Raw genomic sequence first — 18653 nt, 5'->3', positions numbered from 1 at the left:
CCCTTTTTCTCTTTAGGCTCCTACTTCTCTTCCAGAAAACCCGTTCATATGTAGCTGCAGGCAGGTACACCAAACCATGGAATTTTGAGAGAAGTTATCACTCTAAAATCCAGCCGTGTGATCCTCCCAATCCCCACATACAGAGTGCTGGGATTACAGGTGGGGATTACCACTTAAGGCTGGGATGGTGAGAGATTTAAATAATTATTTACAAAATACTTTTTAGTCTGTTTACTATTATAAGGTTGCATACTTGGTATAGATTTAATTACAGATTCCAAATGTAAAGTAGCAACTATGAATCCTAATGTTAACTATGAACTTTGGGTGCTAGTGATGTGCTAGTATAGGTTTCCCACCTGTGGTGGGAGATATTAGTAGTGAGAAAATACACGAAGACATATGAGGAGAGTATATAATATATATATATACATATACATATATATGGGAAATTTGTGTACATTTGCCAATGGTACTGTGAAAGTCAAAGTTGTCTAACAGTAATGATGCTTATCACATGGCATATACCACAATAAGTGGCTCAGGAGAATCATCAATGAGTGACAAAACTATTAAGAGAAGCCCTGTATGTATCTGCTTTCTGAAGATACAACTCACATAGCATATAATTGACCCATTTAAAGTATATAATTTAGTGGGTTTTAGTGTATCAACAAGGTTATGCAATAATTGCCATTAATTCTAGATAAATTTTTATTACCCCCAAAGGAAACCTTGTGCTCATTAAGCATTTGTTTCCCATCTGCCTCTCTCTACCCCATAGCAATCATTAATCTACTTTCTGTTATGGTAACTTTGCCTAATGTGAACATTTCATAGAAATGGAATTATACATATTGTGGGGTCTTGTGGCTAACTTCTTTTACTTCCAGTATTTTTTCCAAATTTGTTCTGGTTGTAATACATAATATAACATAGTCCTTTTCAGCAAGTGAATTATTTATTATATGGCGAAGTCACAAATAGACTGATAGACATTTGTTGTCACTTTTCATTAGTTCTTCCATGAACATTCATATCCAAGTTCTTGTGTGAGAAAGTCCTTTAGTACAGTTTTGATCTGCTTTCCTAGGTGACTGATGGTGTTGATATGTTTTTGGCCATTTGTATATCTATATATTTTTCAGTAGGTTTGTAGGTGAACTTTTGATGAGGATCAAGATAATAGCCTTAACTATTCATAACAAGATACTTAATAATTACAGAAAAGATTATACTGAGTTTAAGAAGAAATGTGTTTATTGATTGATGTATGGATGGGCAGATGGATTATTATGTGTGTATGCATGTACCCAGTAGTGCATAGATGAAAGTCACAAGAAACCTATGGAATTGGTTCTCTCCTTCCACAATGTGGGTCCTGGGGATTGAATTCTTGTTATCAGGTTCAGCAGCAGGTGTTTTTACCCTCTGAGCCACCTCAGTGGCCTGAAAAATACTGAGTTCATATAAGGTAAAACAATCAATCCTATGTATATCTTGACACAGTATAATAAGAAGAACACAAGTTCACTTTCCTGCCAAAAGAACAGAATGTGAAGGTAATCTCAAGAAACATTAGACAAGCTCAAACTGAAGGACATTTTGCAAGATAAACTGGCTTCTGATGTTCCAAAATAACAAGGCCACAAAATATCAAAACAGACTGAAAAGCTGTTCTAAATTAGACATTTATAAGCAAATGGTTGAACGACCCCTGATTTTTTACTAGAAAGATTAGATTTCACTAGAACAATTACCAAAATTATTAATTAATTAAATCATTTAATTAATTAAAACATTTAAATAAAGCCTCCAGTATCAATTTTAGTTTTCTAATCTTGATAGATATATTGTACTTAAATAAAACATTTTGTGTTCTTAGGAAATATTCATTGAACTGTTGTGAAGTAAAGCAAGAGCATGTCTGCAAGTCCTTATCAGACAATTCAGGAAAAACACGAGTGAGTGCACGTATGCAGACATGCACACATGCACACATGCACACATGCACATATTCATACATGCAGACATGCACACATGCACATATGCACACATGCAGACATGCACACATGCACATATGCATACATGCACACATGCACATATGCATACATGCAGACATGCACACATGCACATATGCATACATGCACACATGCACATATGCATACATGCAGACATGCACACATGCACATATGCACACATGCAGACATTTTTGAGATAGATTTAGAAAGCAATGTGGTATAATATTAATATTTAAGGAAGATAGGTAAGGGGTATATGGAGATTCTTTGCATAATTCTTATAATTTTTCTAAGGGACAACATAAAAATAAAAAGAAGATAAACTTTAATAACAAGATACAGTTGTTCTTTCTTGGTATTTACATTATATTGAACATCAACCCTTTAATCAGAGATTCTTGCTTCTTTCTTTAATGAAGTGATTAATTGCAAGTAGGTTTTATTTGTAATATTTGTCATTTCTACAACTGTATTTTAAATAAGTCATTATTTTAACAATAGAGAATGATAGATTTTTAAATTTTTTCCATATTGTATTTTTATTTGAATTTTTTAAATTTGGGGAATTTTTTTTACCAAAGTAGATCTTTTACCAAAGAAGGTTCCAGTTCCAAGGATAATTTCCTTGCAAGCATTGCAAAGCTAAGCTTGAAGGATTCACTGGCTTATCACCAATTGCAACCATCTGGCAAGTGGGAAGCACTAGGCTCAAAACCTCTAGTTATGAATGGAAAAGTAAATCCAGGAAGGTCTAGCACTTCTCTGAGACATAACTAAAGTGTTACAGTGTACCTTTCTTAGGAAAGCACCTTGATTTTCAATCAACAGAGAAGCATGTGCTCAGTTTGCAAGCACAGAGTGACTTGATAATAGGAAAGCTTGCAGTAACCCAGCATTGCAAAAACTTCAAACCCAAACACTGTCTCTAGACTAAGGGTGATCTTGAATCCAAAGAGAATCAGTTTAGTGAGGAAAGATGCTGGGAAAGATGCTGCCCTGCCTTCCCTTTCACTCCTAGTATTCCAGGCTGAATTCTGACACCATGCACTGTCACAGTTGCTTACAGTTAAGGACTCTTCATGTTTTATATTGTGTCTTTGGCCACTTGGCAGACTGACTGCAGTGAAGCTTGGCTGGAAGTGACAAGGTTTCCAGGCTTACTTTCAAATATCAACCCATTTTAACCAGTATTTACATATTGTATTGCAGTGATTTCTCTTTCATTTAATTTAGTCTAGTTTTCACTAGAACACCAGAAGATTATTTATATAACATTTTATTTAACATAACAAACTTAGAATGGCATATACATGAGGCCATAAATGATTAATAGCATCATTTAAGTATATTGCTTTGGAGTGTAGCAAATAATGATGATAACTTTATTTTTCAAAACATGTATAACAGTGATATGCATGCTGCTGATAAAAGCATATTATTTACTAAATTAAGTAATGTTTGGCCTTACAATGAACTCAGAGACAATTATGCATACGCAGCTCAGGTAAGATTTAGCTGCTTATTGGTGCAGGCACACACTCCAGTCTTTTTCACAGATAAGATATGTTAAAGACAACTGGAAACTGATATGGGCACTTTATTCAGCCATCTCAGCCATTAATCATAGACATATTTAAATTTTCAATTCAGCATATAGAAAATAGCTACAATGTTTAATTGTCACAAACAAACATTTTCATTAAAAGTACTGTTTGATTTTATCTGTAGCTAGATCACTGCAAGGGTGTTTGCATTCCCAATCTTCTGCACAATTTCTATAAGTTTTTGAGGCATCAGAATATTTTCCATTGCTCTCAGACATGGCTAAAGTGGACAAGAGTTAAGCCTGTTATCAAAATATGCAAGAAGGGTTTAAGGGCAGGGCCAGAGTTAGACATAACTGAGCAATTTAGGTCAAGGTACAATCTTACCACCCATCTAGGCTTCCATGTCTCCTGGAAGATTCTCTGTCAAGTGGTAAATCTCTTGCCTGGAGAGACAAGCTCCCCCTTCTGGATGGACGTGGATTTAGGCTTTTTCTTTTCTCAGCATGGAATTATTAGTGGAATTCCAATATCTTCAGGCCATTATGTCTATAGTCTGATAGCCAAAGGGAGGGTCACAATTGTCTCTCTTTCAGGTTGTTGTTCTCAAAGTACTTTGCAATGTCTTCTTGTTCTCCTAAGGAGAACATATCTATAGGTAAAAATTTTAATTACAATAATACAAAACAAGAAGTTGAAACAGATTGAAGATCTTTAAAGAGTTAATATGGATCCAGTTATCACTAGGAAAATTCACTGGGCAGATGCTATGAGCCTGATACTTCATAAAGTTCTTGGAGTATGAAATGCCATATGTTCCTTGTCCTCAAGAACCTTAATGTTTCCAGGCAGTGGAGAGAAACAGGAAAGCACAGAACATTTGGTTTAAGATGGATTTGTATCACAAAATGGTAAGGAATGACCCTAAAATACACTCCTCAAACAGGTAAGCCAGGAGAAAAAGATGATTACAGAGAAGGAAGATGCTGTGAGTCTATAAAAAGAAATAGGGGGGCAATATTAAAATTGACAGCCTAAGGAATAAAGCAGAGACATAAGATAACAATCCCTCATAAACAGATAAACTTCAGGAACCCAAGATTTCAGCTTTGCAAAACCTAGAGCTCGAGAAAGATAATATGTGAAAGAGTTTATCCTATTACAGATATTTGGAATTTTCTGACTGAGTCAGTTCACAAAAAATTAAAGGCTATGAGCTCAATTAAGTGTAACACGTGAACAACTAAAATGAGTAAGATAATGTGCCAACTCAAGACCCAGAGAAAGAATTTGAGGCTTTTGTTGAAGCATCAATCCTTTTGCTGGATAAGTCCAAAAATCACAGCCAAGGCGCTGCAGCTTATCAACAGATGGAAGGACACTGGCCAATGATGCAGTTAGAATTCTAATGAAAGAACACACATAGCCTCAGAGGAGAAACATAGGTGGTACCTGATGCACGTGGGACATGGTACTTAGATGGAAAAGACTTTTGAAGGAAAATACAATAACACCTTTGAGTGTGCTTACCAGAAAGCACCCATGGAATTAGAAGGCAGGGCTCCCAGACTGCTGAGAATGCAGTGTCTTTGGCAAAAGGGAATATACAGCAAAACATCCCAAACATGGGATAGTATCCATGAGATGGCAATTTGTTGTGAGCAACTGAATTTTAAATAGGCAGCAAACTGGCAGATATAATGAACACGGGTCTTGCTTCCTTTTTCCTTTTCTTCTTGCCTTATTTGTTAATGGTATTGCTAATCACCCTTCATCAGTCCAGGATAGCAGAGAGTTGAAAGCCTGGTACATTCAGTGGTTTGTAGAATAAACCTGAGCAAATAATAGCACAGCATGGTTTATGAAACCAGAGGGTTTATACTTTATAAATATCTTCCAGTTATTCTGATTCTTTACACGTACATTATTACTGAAGACTGGATAATAGTTTTTTGCTATTGCCTGGTTGACTACACACACACACACACACACACACACACACACACACACACACACACTTCTCCAAGGTAATGACAATATTGATTCTGAAGAGGGACTTTTCTTTTCAGACAAGTAAAAGAGCCATAAAAGTGATCTAATAGAACAGGTCTAGAAACATCATATTAACCCTTCTGCTTTTTTCATCACTAACAATTGTCCAAATCCACATACAATTCCTACTTTTTAATAGATTCAGCGGTTTGTATTGATATTAGAAAGCATATGATACATTAGAGATACTCAAGACAGTGAGTGGTCTGTGCAATTTTATTGTAAATTAAGTTGTACATTTTCTCTTTAATAAAAAAGTAATAACCTCTGACTAAACCACATTAGATAAAGCAAGAAAATAGAAGCTTACATGGGAAAACATCTCAATTAAGTAGAGAATTCAAATATAGAGCAAAGGGACTCTATTAAGCAATTCAAACACAAAAATATGAAAATAATTTTATCATGAAGCATGGATTAGTTTCACATACCTATAAATTCATATTCACTTCACTAAACCAAGGGAATTGTGGAAAATGATTTTGTCTTTGGGGGATAGCTACCTCTTTCAGTTAAATGTAATATTCAAAATGTGCCTAATTCTTATAATCCAAATGTGTGACACTGCTTGGGTTTCCATGACTACTGCTCTAAAAACCATATTAATTATTCAAGAGGTCCCTGCCATTCTCCCTGTGTGCCCTAAGGAATGATGGGAACGGCAGCATGCCGTTATAAAAGGAATTGCTGTTAAACAGATTGCATGACTAAATCTAAATAGGAAACTTAGCCTCTTTGAGTACTGAACTCCATCATGGATTGCATTAAGCTGTATTATTTAACCTCATGAGAACCAAAATGAAATAAGGAGATGTAAGAATTTTGCTTACATTTAATATCTCAAGTTTGTTAAGTAAGTATAGTTGCACAGTCTATTCATTTTTCTTAGAGGATTTTATTTAATCAAATTGGCTTTCTTACACATAAACCTGCTCATTCCAAGACACTGTTGCCCCAAGGCAACCACTGTAAACTAGATAATCAAGTTATTAAGACAAATTGTGAATATGCATCCAAATGTCATATTCTCTAATCCTAAATTCAATAGGAACCAAAATGCATGCAAGCCATTATTTTTTATTCATTATAAATATTATCAAAGCAGAAGCAAGTAGGTCTGTCTGTGATCAAACAACATACACACTGCTACTGATTTTCTGTCATATTGAAACCCACAGTTTTGATCTCATAGCAGAGTAATAAAGAAAAATTATCAGTTCTGTTACACAGACCGGAAAGAGAGCTAAAGGCTATATGCTATTAAGCTCCTTCAGAAGTCAGAGAAATGTAGAAGATTTCCATTTATTACTTGCAGCATTATAGTATTAGGTAATAATTACATAATAAATACCCTGTTTCTTTTGTTCCATTTGGGTATATATGTTCTTGTTTTTATTTATACTTCACATTTATTAGATACAGCTTTTGCGAGGAGACACAAGTACAAGTTCTAAAGTTCAAATTTAAAATGTCTTTAAGTTCGACATTTAAAGAAAATCATGTTAGTACTGGATTTCTCCAATTCTGAATCATTACTTATTATATGTTTTACGGGGGGGGGGAAGAAAATGGTAAATTTTTCAGAAGTAAAGGATCTGAGAAAATTCAAAGTAATTTGAATACACTGAATTCTTTTCTGTGTAATTTTACAATCAAATTTCAAAACAATGTGATAGAAATTATACCCTGCAGAAATGTAATCACCTGCCACAAATGATAATGAAGTAAAAAATCAAATGATATGCACCAATTATCTAAAACATAATGAATACTTTATTTGCTAATTAAAAGGAAACATATCATGTATTGTAATTATTATTCAATATTTAGTAATGTAATTTCTTCATAGTTAGCTTGTGAGCTTTTTGTGAATTAAAAGTTGATGGAAAGGAGTAAAAACCATGATAAATGCTCATCCCAAAAATAAACAACTTTTATTATTAATTATTCTTTCCATCAGCCATTTACCACCCAAACTGTCAGAAAGCTAATTCTAGAAGGAAAGCCACTTGCAAATTTTATTTGGCGAGATTTTAATTTAATTTAATTTAATTTAATTTAATTTAACAACTATATATTGAATCTGCTAGGTATTGACAAACTATTCAACATAGGCCAGGAGAAAAAAAAAGTATCTATCTTGTTCACTAAATTATTTTGATGAGCCTGATATTGCCTGCAATAATCAGTGGCACATACACACTCACTATCAGAATTGTGTGTTTATATCCATGAGTATGTATACTACCCTAAAAGAGGCAGATAATAGGGCTATTTGTACAGCAATCTCAGTCTCTATTTCACAATCCCTAAAATGAAAACTATAATTGGTATTCCTTTGCTTTTTTCCTGAGGCTTGATTTGCAAGGTTGAGAAAGACATGACCCAGTACCTGAGTGAAAATGGCTATTACCAGATACCAGCAGATGGATAAATGCTGAGGGTAAAGCTACATAGCACTAAATTTTCCACTTGCCATTTCTTCTTTAGCGTAATGGCCATAGACCAGCATTCCAAATTCAGGTCACCATCCCTGTCCCAAGATATAACATCCTCAGTTAAGTCTTCTACCTACAGCAATGTTACTCAAACAAGAATAAGTAAGTTTCTGAGATACAAGATGATTCTGACACTTTTCTTAAGAGAGATTTCCAGGTCACTGAGTAGAACCAAAGCAACTGGACCTAGAGCCGTAGTTAGGACAAGAGAGCATGAATTGTAATGAGAAATCCATTAACTTTGATTTTGTAGCTATCCACATAATTCTCTTCAATCATATCCATTCACAATGTGCTAACCCATTTGTCACTGACTCAGAAGAGCTGAAAGCTATGAATATAGCAGATCATTTATCAGTAAATATTGGCTGTATATAGGCATGAATGAATAAGGAGTTATAGAGGACCAAACATTTTTTAATGAAGGATTAGTATAGGTACAAATTTTCAGGAACTATCCAAGAATAAAACAATTTTGTGGTTTTGCTTTTTTTGTTTATATGTTTGATTGTTTTAACAGGATCTCACTGTTATAGCCCTGGCTGGCCTGGCACTTGCTATATAGATCAGCCTGGCCTTGAACTCAGAGACACCAGATTGCTTCTTCCTTCTGTGCACTGGAATTAAAAGCATATACCATCACACCTGGATCTATTGTTATTAAGTCATAAATGAACATTTCAAACTCATTTTTTGGATGATTTCAGTAATCACAAATCATGATGCTTGTACAGTAACTGTAGATTGGCCAATCTCTATTATCTCTCGGGTAAGTTTGGTATTTATTTGCTAAAAGGAATGCTGCTGGCTTATCCTGTTTCCTCCTCATCAAAATGTACAATGAGGCATTCACAGTAAGAAGTTTCTCCCTGAGCTTTTTACACTTTGGAGCGTTACTTTTTAGTTCACTGTAAAATGAGAGCATGGCACTTAACAGTCATTTCTTTATTAAATCCATATTATTATTATTTTTGTAGTACACAAAATACTCCACAAGTACCATATTTTAGCTTTACTTTACAGAGAATAATATTTAAAATGTATGTATTATTAAAGCAAAACTTGGTTCAAAACCTGGAAAATAAAAAAAAAGCATTAATGTTGCCCTACATTGTGAAAATGAGAGATATTATCCTTAAATGTTTGCTGTTGAAGGGTTTTTTACTGCAAAGTTAACCTTGCTTCTATTTTTTAATAAAAAAATACATAATTGAAAACAATGATGATGTTGGCTGCAAATAGATTCTACTGTTGATGTTCTTTGCATGCATATACTGCAGATAGAAATTTTGTTTCTAATGCCATTTTATTTTTTTATTTTATTTTATTATTAGATATTTTCTTTATTTACATTTTAAATGATATCTCCTTTCCAAGTTTCCCCTCTGAAAAGGAAAAAAAAAAACTGTTCCCTCTCCCCTCCCCCTGCTCACCAACCCACCCTCTCCTGCTTCCTGGCCCTGGCATTCTCCTATAATGGGGCATAGAGCCTTCACAGGACCAAGGGCCTCTCCTCCCATTGATGGCCTACTAGGATGTCAAATTTAGTATTGAGTACTGTGTTTCAAAAACACACAAGAAGTGTTTGTCTTCTTACAATTTCAAGTTCTCATCACTATATGCAGCATTTCCTCCAAGTGTGACCGTAGTTCAGAGCACTGTTTTCACTGCATATGTCCTGTAAGTCATGTGGTCTGCTTTACTGACAGTACTAGGGAACAGGATCCTTCAGGCCCCAGGAAGTAGGAATGAAGCTTCCATCACCAAAGCTAGAACAATCTGGGGTGGTGATTGTCCTTGCTGACTGGCCCAATATTGAAACATTTCTATGTATCTTTTTATTCTTTTAGGAAACTAGGTGATTCGTATAAAATAGAGTGATTAATGTGTTCCATCATAATTTCCCTAACGATTTGTTAAAGTCTGTCTGCTATTTAATATCACCATGCTGCAGCAATCTTAAATGCCAGTGATAAAACACTCCTCCATGGGGGAAAATTGTTGGTCTCGGTTGTAAACAATGATCTAGTTAATGATTCAGTGAATCATTTGTGAGTGATAAAGATAGCAAGTGGAAAGTGGTGTGTGTGTAGGTCTGACAGCATTAGAGAGCTATAATACATATACAATACTATTCATCATTTCAAAGTATATAATTTCCTAGTCCTTATCTATTCAGAGACGTGCAAATGATGAAAGAAATGCTGTGTCTGTTAGCAATTACTCTACTTTCTATTCCTCATGTCTCCAGACCCTTGAAAACACTCTATAGATTTTCCATTCTGCCTATTTAACATTAATAGGGCCATATAATATTTTGTGTCTCTTTTACTTACTGTAGTATTTTCAAGGTTTGTATATATTGCAGATTTAATTGGTATTTTCTTCCTTTCTGTGATTCAATAAACTCCATTGCATGGACAGGTCATATTTGTTTACTTATCAGGTGACACACATTTTGAAGCTACTCTCAATTTTAGTTACTACAAATAATGTTATAATGAATATGTTGGTACTAGTTACTACAAATAATGCTATAATGAATAGGGTTTATGTAGACCTATGTCTTTGATATATACTGAGCAACAGAAATATTGAGTTATATGGTAACTCCATATTTAAATACTTGATGAAATGCCAAATTGTCTTCTGCAGTGCCTACACTGTGCATGGGGATTTTCACCTTTTAACAAGCTGAGCATTTCAAATTCTCTGCTTCCTCACTTTTAAATGTGTGTACTATGCACAGAGTCACCCTTATGAATATGAAGTAATATGTCATTATGGTTCTTATTTTCATTTTCCTCATAAAATGGCAGACATCATTTTGTATATTGTTGTGTGTGTGTGTTTGTGTGTATTCTTTGTAGAAATATCTATTCTATTTGTATGTCTTCTCCATTTTAAATTGACTTACACATGGGTGATAATTATTCAAAATAATCAGAAAGAGTCAAATCAGAGATACAGTTTGCAACTATATGACACTGAGTTCCCTGAAAAAATGATAGGGCTCCCCCACTCAACTATTACTAATTCTTAGCACCTTGAGTTGCTGTGAGTCTCTGTATTTATTTATACTACATTTCACAGGAAAGAGAGTCTTCTTTGGTACAATTTGTCTATGGATGTAAACATAGATGTTCAGAAAGCATCTTGACAGTATATCAATTTAATCATACAAGAGTAGTAAGTTCCTCACTATGGCCTGTGACTACTCCAGTAACATTCTCCTTTTTGTCAGATGTATAGTAACTTGTCTATGTCTCTGTCAACAATCAGTTGTGGATGGGGTTAAGACTCATGGTACTTATCCTTTCCTGGGAACTATTGCCTATTCATGATTCTGAGAGAAGGGAAGTCATTTTCCACAAGTTATTTGCCCACTGGTAAGCTCACAAAGTTCTAGTACATAATTCCAAAGCCATGGTCACAAAGATGGCTCGACATACATTCTGGATATCAGGAAATAAAAGGACATGAATGTGGAAAAGGGATGATAGGTTAATAAGGATCAGAGGTAAGAGTAATTACAATGTACTTTATCCATGTAGGAGAGCATTAAAGAAGTTCAATTAATAACAACAAGAAAAATGAAAGATATGTTGAAGGCTTAATCCTCAGGACCCCATAATGTGACTTTATCTGGAAAGAGGGTGATAGAGAAGTGCTCAGACTAACATGAGGTCATCAGGTTTTAACTGAATAGAACCATAACTGAAGATAGTGTTCTTGAAGAACATGACATTGAATTCAGACATGAGCAGTCCTACAGGGAAGACAATGTAAATACACAAGATAGGAAAGGATACCAGATCTTGCCCAAAGCTAGGATACTGATATGGAAAGCATTTTTCCTGGTACCTTTGATGACAGCACAGACAATGTTTCAATTTTTTGACTTGTAGCCTGCAAACTGAGAGACCATAAACTTTTTATTGTTCTAAGACACACTCATTCTTACAATTTTATTTTAACAGCACTAGCACATTGTAATAGAGCGTTAAGTACTATGAAAAAAGAAATTCCTGTTTCCAATAGAAAGAAGAAATGCTACTTGTCCACTGGCTGCTCCTGTCACATTGGCCCGTCCAGATAAATTGAAAAGGAGTGATGTATAGTATAGTTTCCACACGTCTCTAAAGATGTTCATTTTGATCTTATTGAATATAAAGAAATTTCAAGTTCTGTGCATAGTAGATGCAAAATTAGACTGTTTGTGCCAAAGTGATGCATTTGTGAGCTCAATAAAGCAGTAAATCATCCATATGGATCCATAATTCATCCATAACTCAGTCAAATAATGAAGAACATTTTATTCATTGATATCAAATTTCATCATCATCATAATATTGTTGATGGTCTGTAACTTTGTAGACATGGTAATGGTATACAGTTAGTGGGGTTCATGGTAGGTTTGATAAAGATGGCAATGACAATTTGAATGTTACAGATTGACAGAAATATACAGCAGGTCATTTTAGTTGTTAGAAATTATACTCTGCCTCTCAATCCAAAATCAAGTCAAATACTAATAAAAGCAATTAAGATAGCCTATTTTCAGAAAATAGTGTATATAAGGACAAATTTGGTTCTGTCATAGAAAACTCAAGTTTTATAATGTTTAGTTAATTGAAGGATTGAAATGGAGTTTGTATCCCCAATAATAAATTGTTGGAATAAATTATGTTAAGGGATTGTGGGATATTACTGATTATGTATGTGTCTTTCTCATTAAGGAATTTATTTCCTTTCTGCGAAACTTTACTTTACCAAAACTTTAGGTCTCACTTTAATAGCAGAGAGGTGAGAGCCAAAAGCTTGGCAAAAAGAAAGTACTAATAGTTTCTTCATAGAAAAGAGGGAAAGTTACAAGCCACATATTGTACACTTCTCATGTCTTGAGTTTTCTTATCTATGCTAGATAGCAGCTCTCTGATCCATCCTCTTCTTCCTTCCCCTTCTGATCATCACCCTCATCACCATTCTTTAATACAGATTAAGAAACTGAAGTCACAGAGGGAAAATGATTTATCAGAACTCACACAGCCAGGGAAAGGGGACTCCATAAGCTACCACATTGCACACCACTACCTCCACAAGTCAGTTTCCAGGATATCAAACAGCTTTTAACGCCTGGTCACAAAATGTAGTTCTCTTATACACATTTGAGCTAGCATCTTATTAATGTCACTCTATGGTGTTTATAACTTACAATGTGTAAATTGTGTTCCTTCTATTTTATTATCCAGTTCCCTTGTGTCTTGTGTTTTCTTGTGACATATTTCAGATCTGGAGAAGTTCATATTTCAGAATGACTCATTCTGCTCTGCCAACTGCAAGCAAAGACTGCAATAAATACCCTCTTGTTGATCAAGTGTATGTATTTGTGAGCAGGAAGAACTACTATCAAGCTTTGTGTCATCTTTTGAACTACCAGCAATTAATACATTGAGATGTCAATATACTGGGTTGTTTACTTACAAAGTAAATGTCAAGCAAAGAGAAAACTCTTTTGTCTATGACTAGCTATTCCTTTTAGCTTCCGGAACTTGTCAGATTGAAGCAAAACAGGCCTGCTTCATCCTGTCATTACATATGACCTCAACTTCATTTAAAAGACAGGAGAGATCATTTTAGAGATGTAGTATTGATTAGGCATTTGGAAATCATTCCTCTTAGAATTTGATTGTCTTAGCCAATATCCACTTGTGGAGAATGTTCCAACTCTGAAAATTAAATGAAAATGCTAACATTTAATTCTTATTTTATTATGAACATATCTTATGGAAGTAGGCAGATGATAAGGAAAAAGTTCTGGTATGAAGTCTTAAGGCTTAAATGCATGCTTGGAAGTGTTTATCTGTACGTTGGGTCGAGACACAACTAGCAGCACTTCACTTAATGGCAAGGAGCACACTTAGAGGTCTCCTGACATCTTATACTAAGTTTTCTTTCTGTTCACCTTTTTCTTCTTCTTTTGACAAGGGATTCCAGTCACAGCTTTTCTAACTGTGTGATGCTGAATGACTGGAGTGTGACCTTGCTTTGCATGAGAAGAGGCAGGGATTCCCAATGATGTTAGAGAGATGCAGACAATAGAAGAAGAGCTTCCCCAACACTTGGGCCTTGTATTCAGGTTCTCTATCAGGCTAGGGCCTACTGAGCAGGCCTTACTAACATGTGGACCTGGAAGAACACCTTTCTCCTCCTGACTGCAACTTGTTTCTATAGAAACAACAAGGAATGCGTTTGTTTCCTAAAATTTTCCCCTAAATGTTTTACTAGTACTGCATAAAACATTTGTATTTTTTGCTATTACAGTACTCCATTTAGAGCATCATTTAACCAATCAAAAAACAATGGACTGTATAAAGATGAGTGGAAGTGTCATTGGAAAAAAAAATCCTGTCTACATGGTGTATGAAGAATCCATGGTACTTCATCTCTCTTGTGACACTTTAAGACTTAAGACTCCAGCACTTTAGTGTAAATATTTGAAACAATAGTATATCAGAGAGTTAAAAGGGGTCAACAAGTCATTTACTCAGCCAGGGGCTGATTGTTTTAACACTGGAATACTCCAACATGTACAGTATTTAAATAAACTCTGCTCATCAGTGTCATCATCAATTATCCTAGACGACTCCAGAGCTCCTTACCACAGGAACACAAGTCACAGCTTCAGTTCCTGTGTGACTTCGCATCCAGATAATAGCTGCGCTTCCCTGCTTTATGACTTTGTGGCTGTCTCTCCAGGGCTCACATTTGTTCACAAGTTGTGAAAGCTAGTAAATATTGTATCTGTCTTCTTGTAATCACCAAGCAAACAGACTTGCTTTCTATCACATAAACTCCCAGAGCTGTTAGGTCCTGAAAAGGGTAGAATTGGGCTGATACTACAGAATTAGGAACACAGGTCTATTTGATATAAATCAAGACTAAAATCACTAGATAGCTCCTGAACCTACTTCTATATTTTTTTTCATTTATTCCTGTATTAGTAAATATTGATCGAGCGTCTACTATTTTCCAGCTATATGGTTCAACACTGCAGGCAAAGGGAAAACTGAGCAATAAGATTACAGTCTTGGTCTACCTGGAGCATGGGGTCTATCTTGGGAGACATGGATAGCACACGTAACGACAGAAGTAATTAATGAACTCCAGAGAGTAAGAAGTGCTGTGAGACAAAAATACCATTGGTGTGTATTAGGGAGTCTGAGATAGCCTAGAGAATATCAGATACATAGTATTTATTTTCTGGTACTTTCTTTGTAAATAAAAAATAAAATAAAATAAAAACAAACAAAAACCCCCACAAAGCAGTATTTTACTTAAGGCACAATTAACTTAAAACTTGAGCATATTTTCCAAAATCATAACATTGTTAGTCATTTTAGCAACTGAATGTTTCAGCATTTAGGGGTGAATAGCTTTTCTCCAGAAATTCATTGAAGACTGAGGCATTGAAGCCTTCACCAGTAGTAGCTCATGTGGTGTTTAAATTCATTCTAAGTTGAGAATTTCCTGCCATAAAGTAACTCCTTCACTGCAGATCTGCATTTCTTTGCTCAGACTCAAGTAGACAACCAATGTCAAGTAGAAGCAAATGTCTGAGAGATGATGCTACTCTCATTCAGAATCTCAAGTCATGTACATCATAAAATAAACTTATTTGTTATTTTTAACCAACCACTTTTTATGTGTAGCAACCATTTCATGCTTTTATTATTTTTAACCTATGTTATTCAAAACATTGGAAGGTTTGTTATTCAAAATTTGTTATTCAGATTCTCAGAAGAAATTGACATATGGTTAAACTAAGGACATTTCCAATGGATAGTTGTTTAGAAGTTAGCCACACTTGGATTGGAGCACTGATTATACTGTCTAGCAGAAAGTAAACTTGGGCAAAATAGTGGTGCCTCTGATGGTTGATTTTCATACATGTAACATGGGAGAAATAGTAACCTACTGAAAAGAAGCATTACATGAAATAATGCATATAAACTATTTGCCACAGTGCCTGATACTCTGGTAAAGAAAATTACTAAAAAAAGATGGACATACATTTGACAAATTGTTTCTCATTTTTCTCATTTTGAATAGTACAGATGCAGGTTTACATATAATTCTAACATAGCTTACTAATATATATATATATATATATATATATATATATATATTTACCTCTAATCATCTTACAGTTTGAATGAGAGGCAAAATTGCTGTGCAATGATGGGTGAAGTTCATATTTAAATTAAAAAGAAGCAGATTTTTGTATCACAAATACATATTTTATAAAAAGATAAATTATATAATACTCCTCCTAACACAGAGATATTCAGCTTGTCCACTATATACAATGGCCTAATATGTGTCTTCCTATAGTCTCAAATGCAAGTACTGCAGGGTTCTTATTGAAAATCAATAGACATGAAATTACAATTTTTCCCCAGGACCCACATGTTACCATTGAAAACAAGCATTATGATCTTGTCTCTTAATTTCATTTCTAGGTATTACAGTTAAGTTTCCATTTACATTAAACTACTGAAAATAGCATATTCAAGAATAATCTCTTCTTTAAAGCAAGAGAATGACAAAAAGATCATGAGATGATCATTACTCTATTTAAGCATTCCACAAATCTCTAGTGAACATCCCTGTGCAAAATGCACTAAGGACCATGGAAAATAGTTATCACACAGATATGAAAAGCAGCCATAAAAAGCGAACATAATATGAGCTAGAGGAAACACCTAGAGAAGTAGAGATGCAGACTGAAGAAGTCCGACATGACTGTTCAGAAGAGGTTGCCTTTTAACTATGCATTGAAGCTCACTGAGCCTCTGGCAGTGTAGAAGGTAACGGAGTACCCTTCCTGTTCATCAGAAGGACAAAAGGAAAGGAATAGACGACAGAAATCAATAAATAATCAACAAAGAGAAAAAGTGTCATATTGCATAATAAAAGAAAGAAGGGGCATATAGGGCCATGTCAAGATGCCCTCATAATGCAGTGCCAGATAATGCTGATGTTTTTTTTTCTCTAATGAAGTAGAAACAGCCAAATTCTTTGGAAGAAAATAGCTTTTTCTGCAGACAGTTCATTGCTTCTATTGCATCACAGGAATGAGACAGCTCCTCTCTAATTGCATAGACAGTTTGGACTTCCTTTTGTTAATAATTTCTTTATTAGTTACCAAATATAGCATAATGATGGTACATTTGTCATCCTAAGTATCTCAGACACAAGAGGAATGTGCATTTATCTAGGACTGGATTCAATAATCATGAAGAATTGAAAATATTATGATACTGCAAGACAGGTAAATATCTCTGTAGGTTTGTCAAATCTTTGCACAGTGAGGGAAAATGATTTACAGCATGTTTTGTTCTTATTATACTTTCCATGTGGGGTATATCACGGACTCATTACTAATCTATAAGGAGGCACTTAACTTATTTACCTTTACATATTCTACCACTGTGATTGTAAGAATAAAAGTAGGTAAAATTCTATAGCAGTTTATTTATATTTCTCTACCTCCTTTGAACAAACATGCAGAATCCACATGATGTTGTAAGATAGAACTACAGACACTAGAATAATCAGGGGGATATGAAACAGTGTTCTGTCTACCATAAGTAGGTTTCAGATTCAAGCATACCCTAAAATTGAGTCCATCCATGTTATACATCCTACTATGGAGCACCTAGAATGGGGAATGAGCAGGAAGCACGGGAGTATTGCTAATTGTTTTATTTGATATCATTTTACTGTTGTCTCATTCAAGATAGAACTTCCTTAGCAAATATGAGTTCTTTGTTTTAGAGTAGCCATTTCAAGAGACTCTAAAGTTACAAATAAAATATAACAAATGACAGAAAAACTTAGGATGCCATACTCAGCTCTCCTTTCACTCAGTTTTATAACACACACAAATACACACAACACCCACACCTTGGGGGGAGGTGTCAGAGAATCTATTAGTGACACCTGATTCACTTTTAACCTATCAGGAGCTCCATTTCTTTCCCTCTTCTCTACATTCAGCAGCCTCTTCTAACTGCTGCTTCTTTATAGTTTGTTCTCCACATAGTAGCACATTCACTAGAAAATGTCTATCAAGTCATGCATTCACCCCTCTGTAAACTCTTCCAAAAGCACCCCATTCAGGTAGATTAGAATTCAAATATCTTATCTGGGTCTTTGAAGTACCCATGAATCTGGTTCTTGTTTATGTTCATAACCTCATTGTCTATAGCATTACCCTCTTTAAAAGGATCTTTTTATTCCTTCAACAAGTCACATGTATCCATACCTTAAAGCCTATTGTAATTATTCCACTATCTTCTTGAAATCTCTCCCTGAGATCCACACTTGGCCAACCATTTTTTATTATTTAGATCTCAGCTAAAATAAACCTATCTCAGACCACTTAGGCTAATGGAACTTTTTTTATTTCTACTTCCATAATCCTGTCTTGCAATCCTGTTTTTTCTATAAACCACATCTTGCAATATGAAGAT

At 34.8% G+C, this 18653-nt stretch overlaps 1 pseudogene; it reads left to right on the top strand.

Annotated features, from left to right (window-relative positions):
- Positions 1-8111: 8111 nt before the first annotated feature.
- LOC116102259 overlaps positions 8112-18653 on the top strand; it is a 185844-nt pseudogene continuing 175302 nt past the window's right edge.

The sequence above is a fragment of the Mastomys coucha genome, chromosome X (assembly GCF_008632895.1).
Source record: "Mastomys coucha isolate ucsf_1 chromosome X, UCSF_Mcou_1, whole genome shotgun sequence".
NCBI lineage: Eukaryota > Metazoa > Chordata > Mammalia > Rodentia > Muridae > Mastomys > Mastomys coucha.
This window is presented reverse-complemented; position numbering and strand designations above follow the sequence as displayed.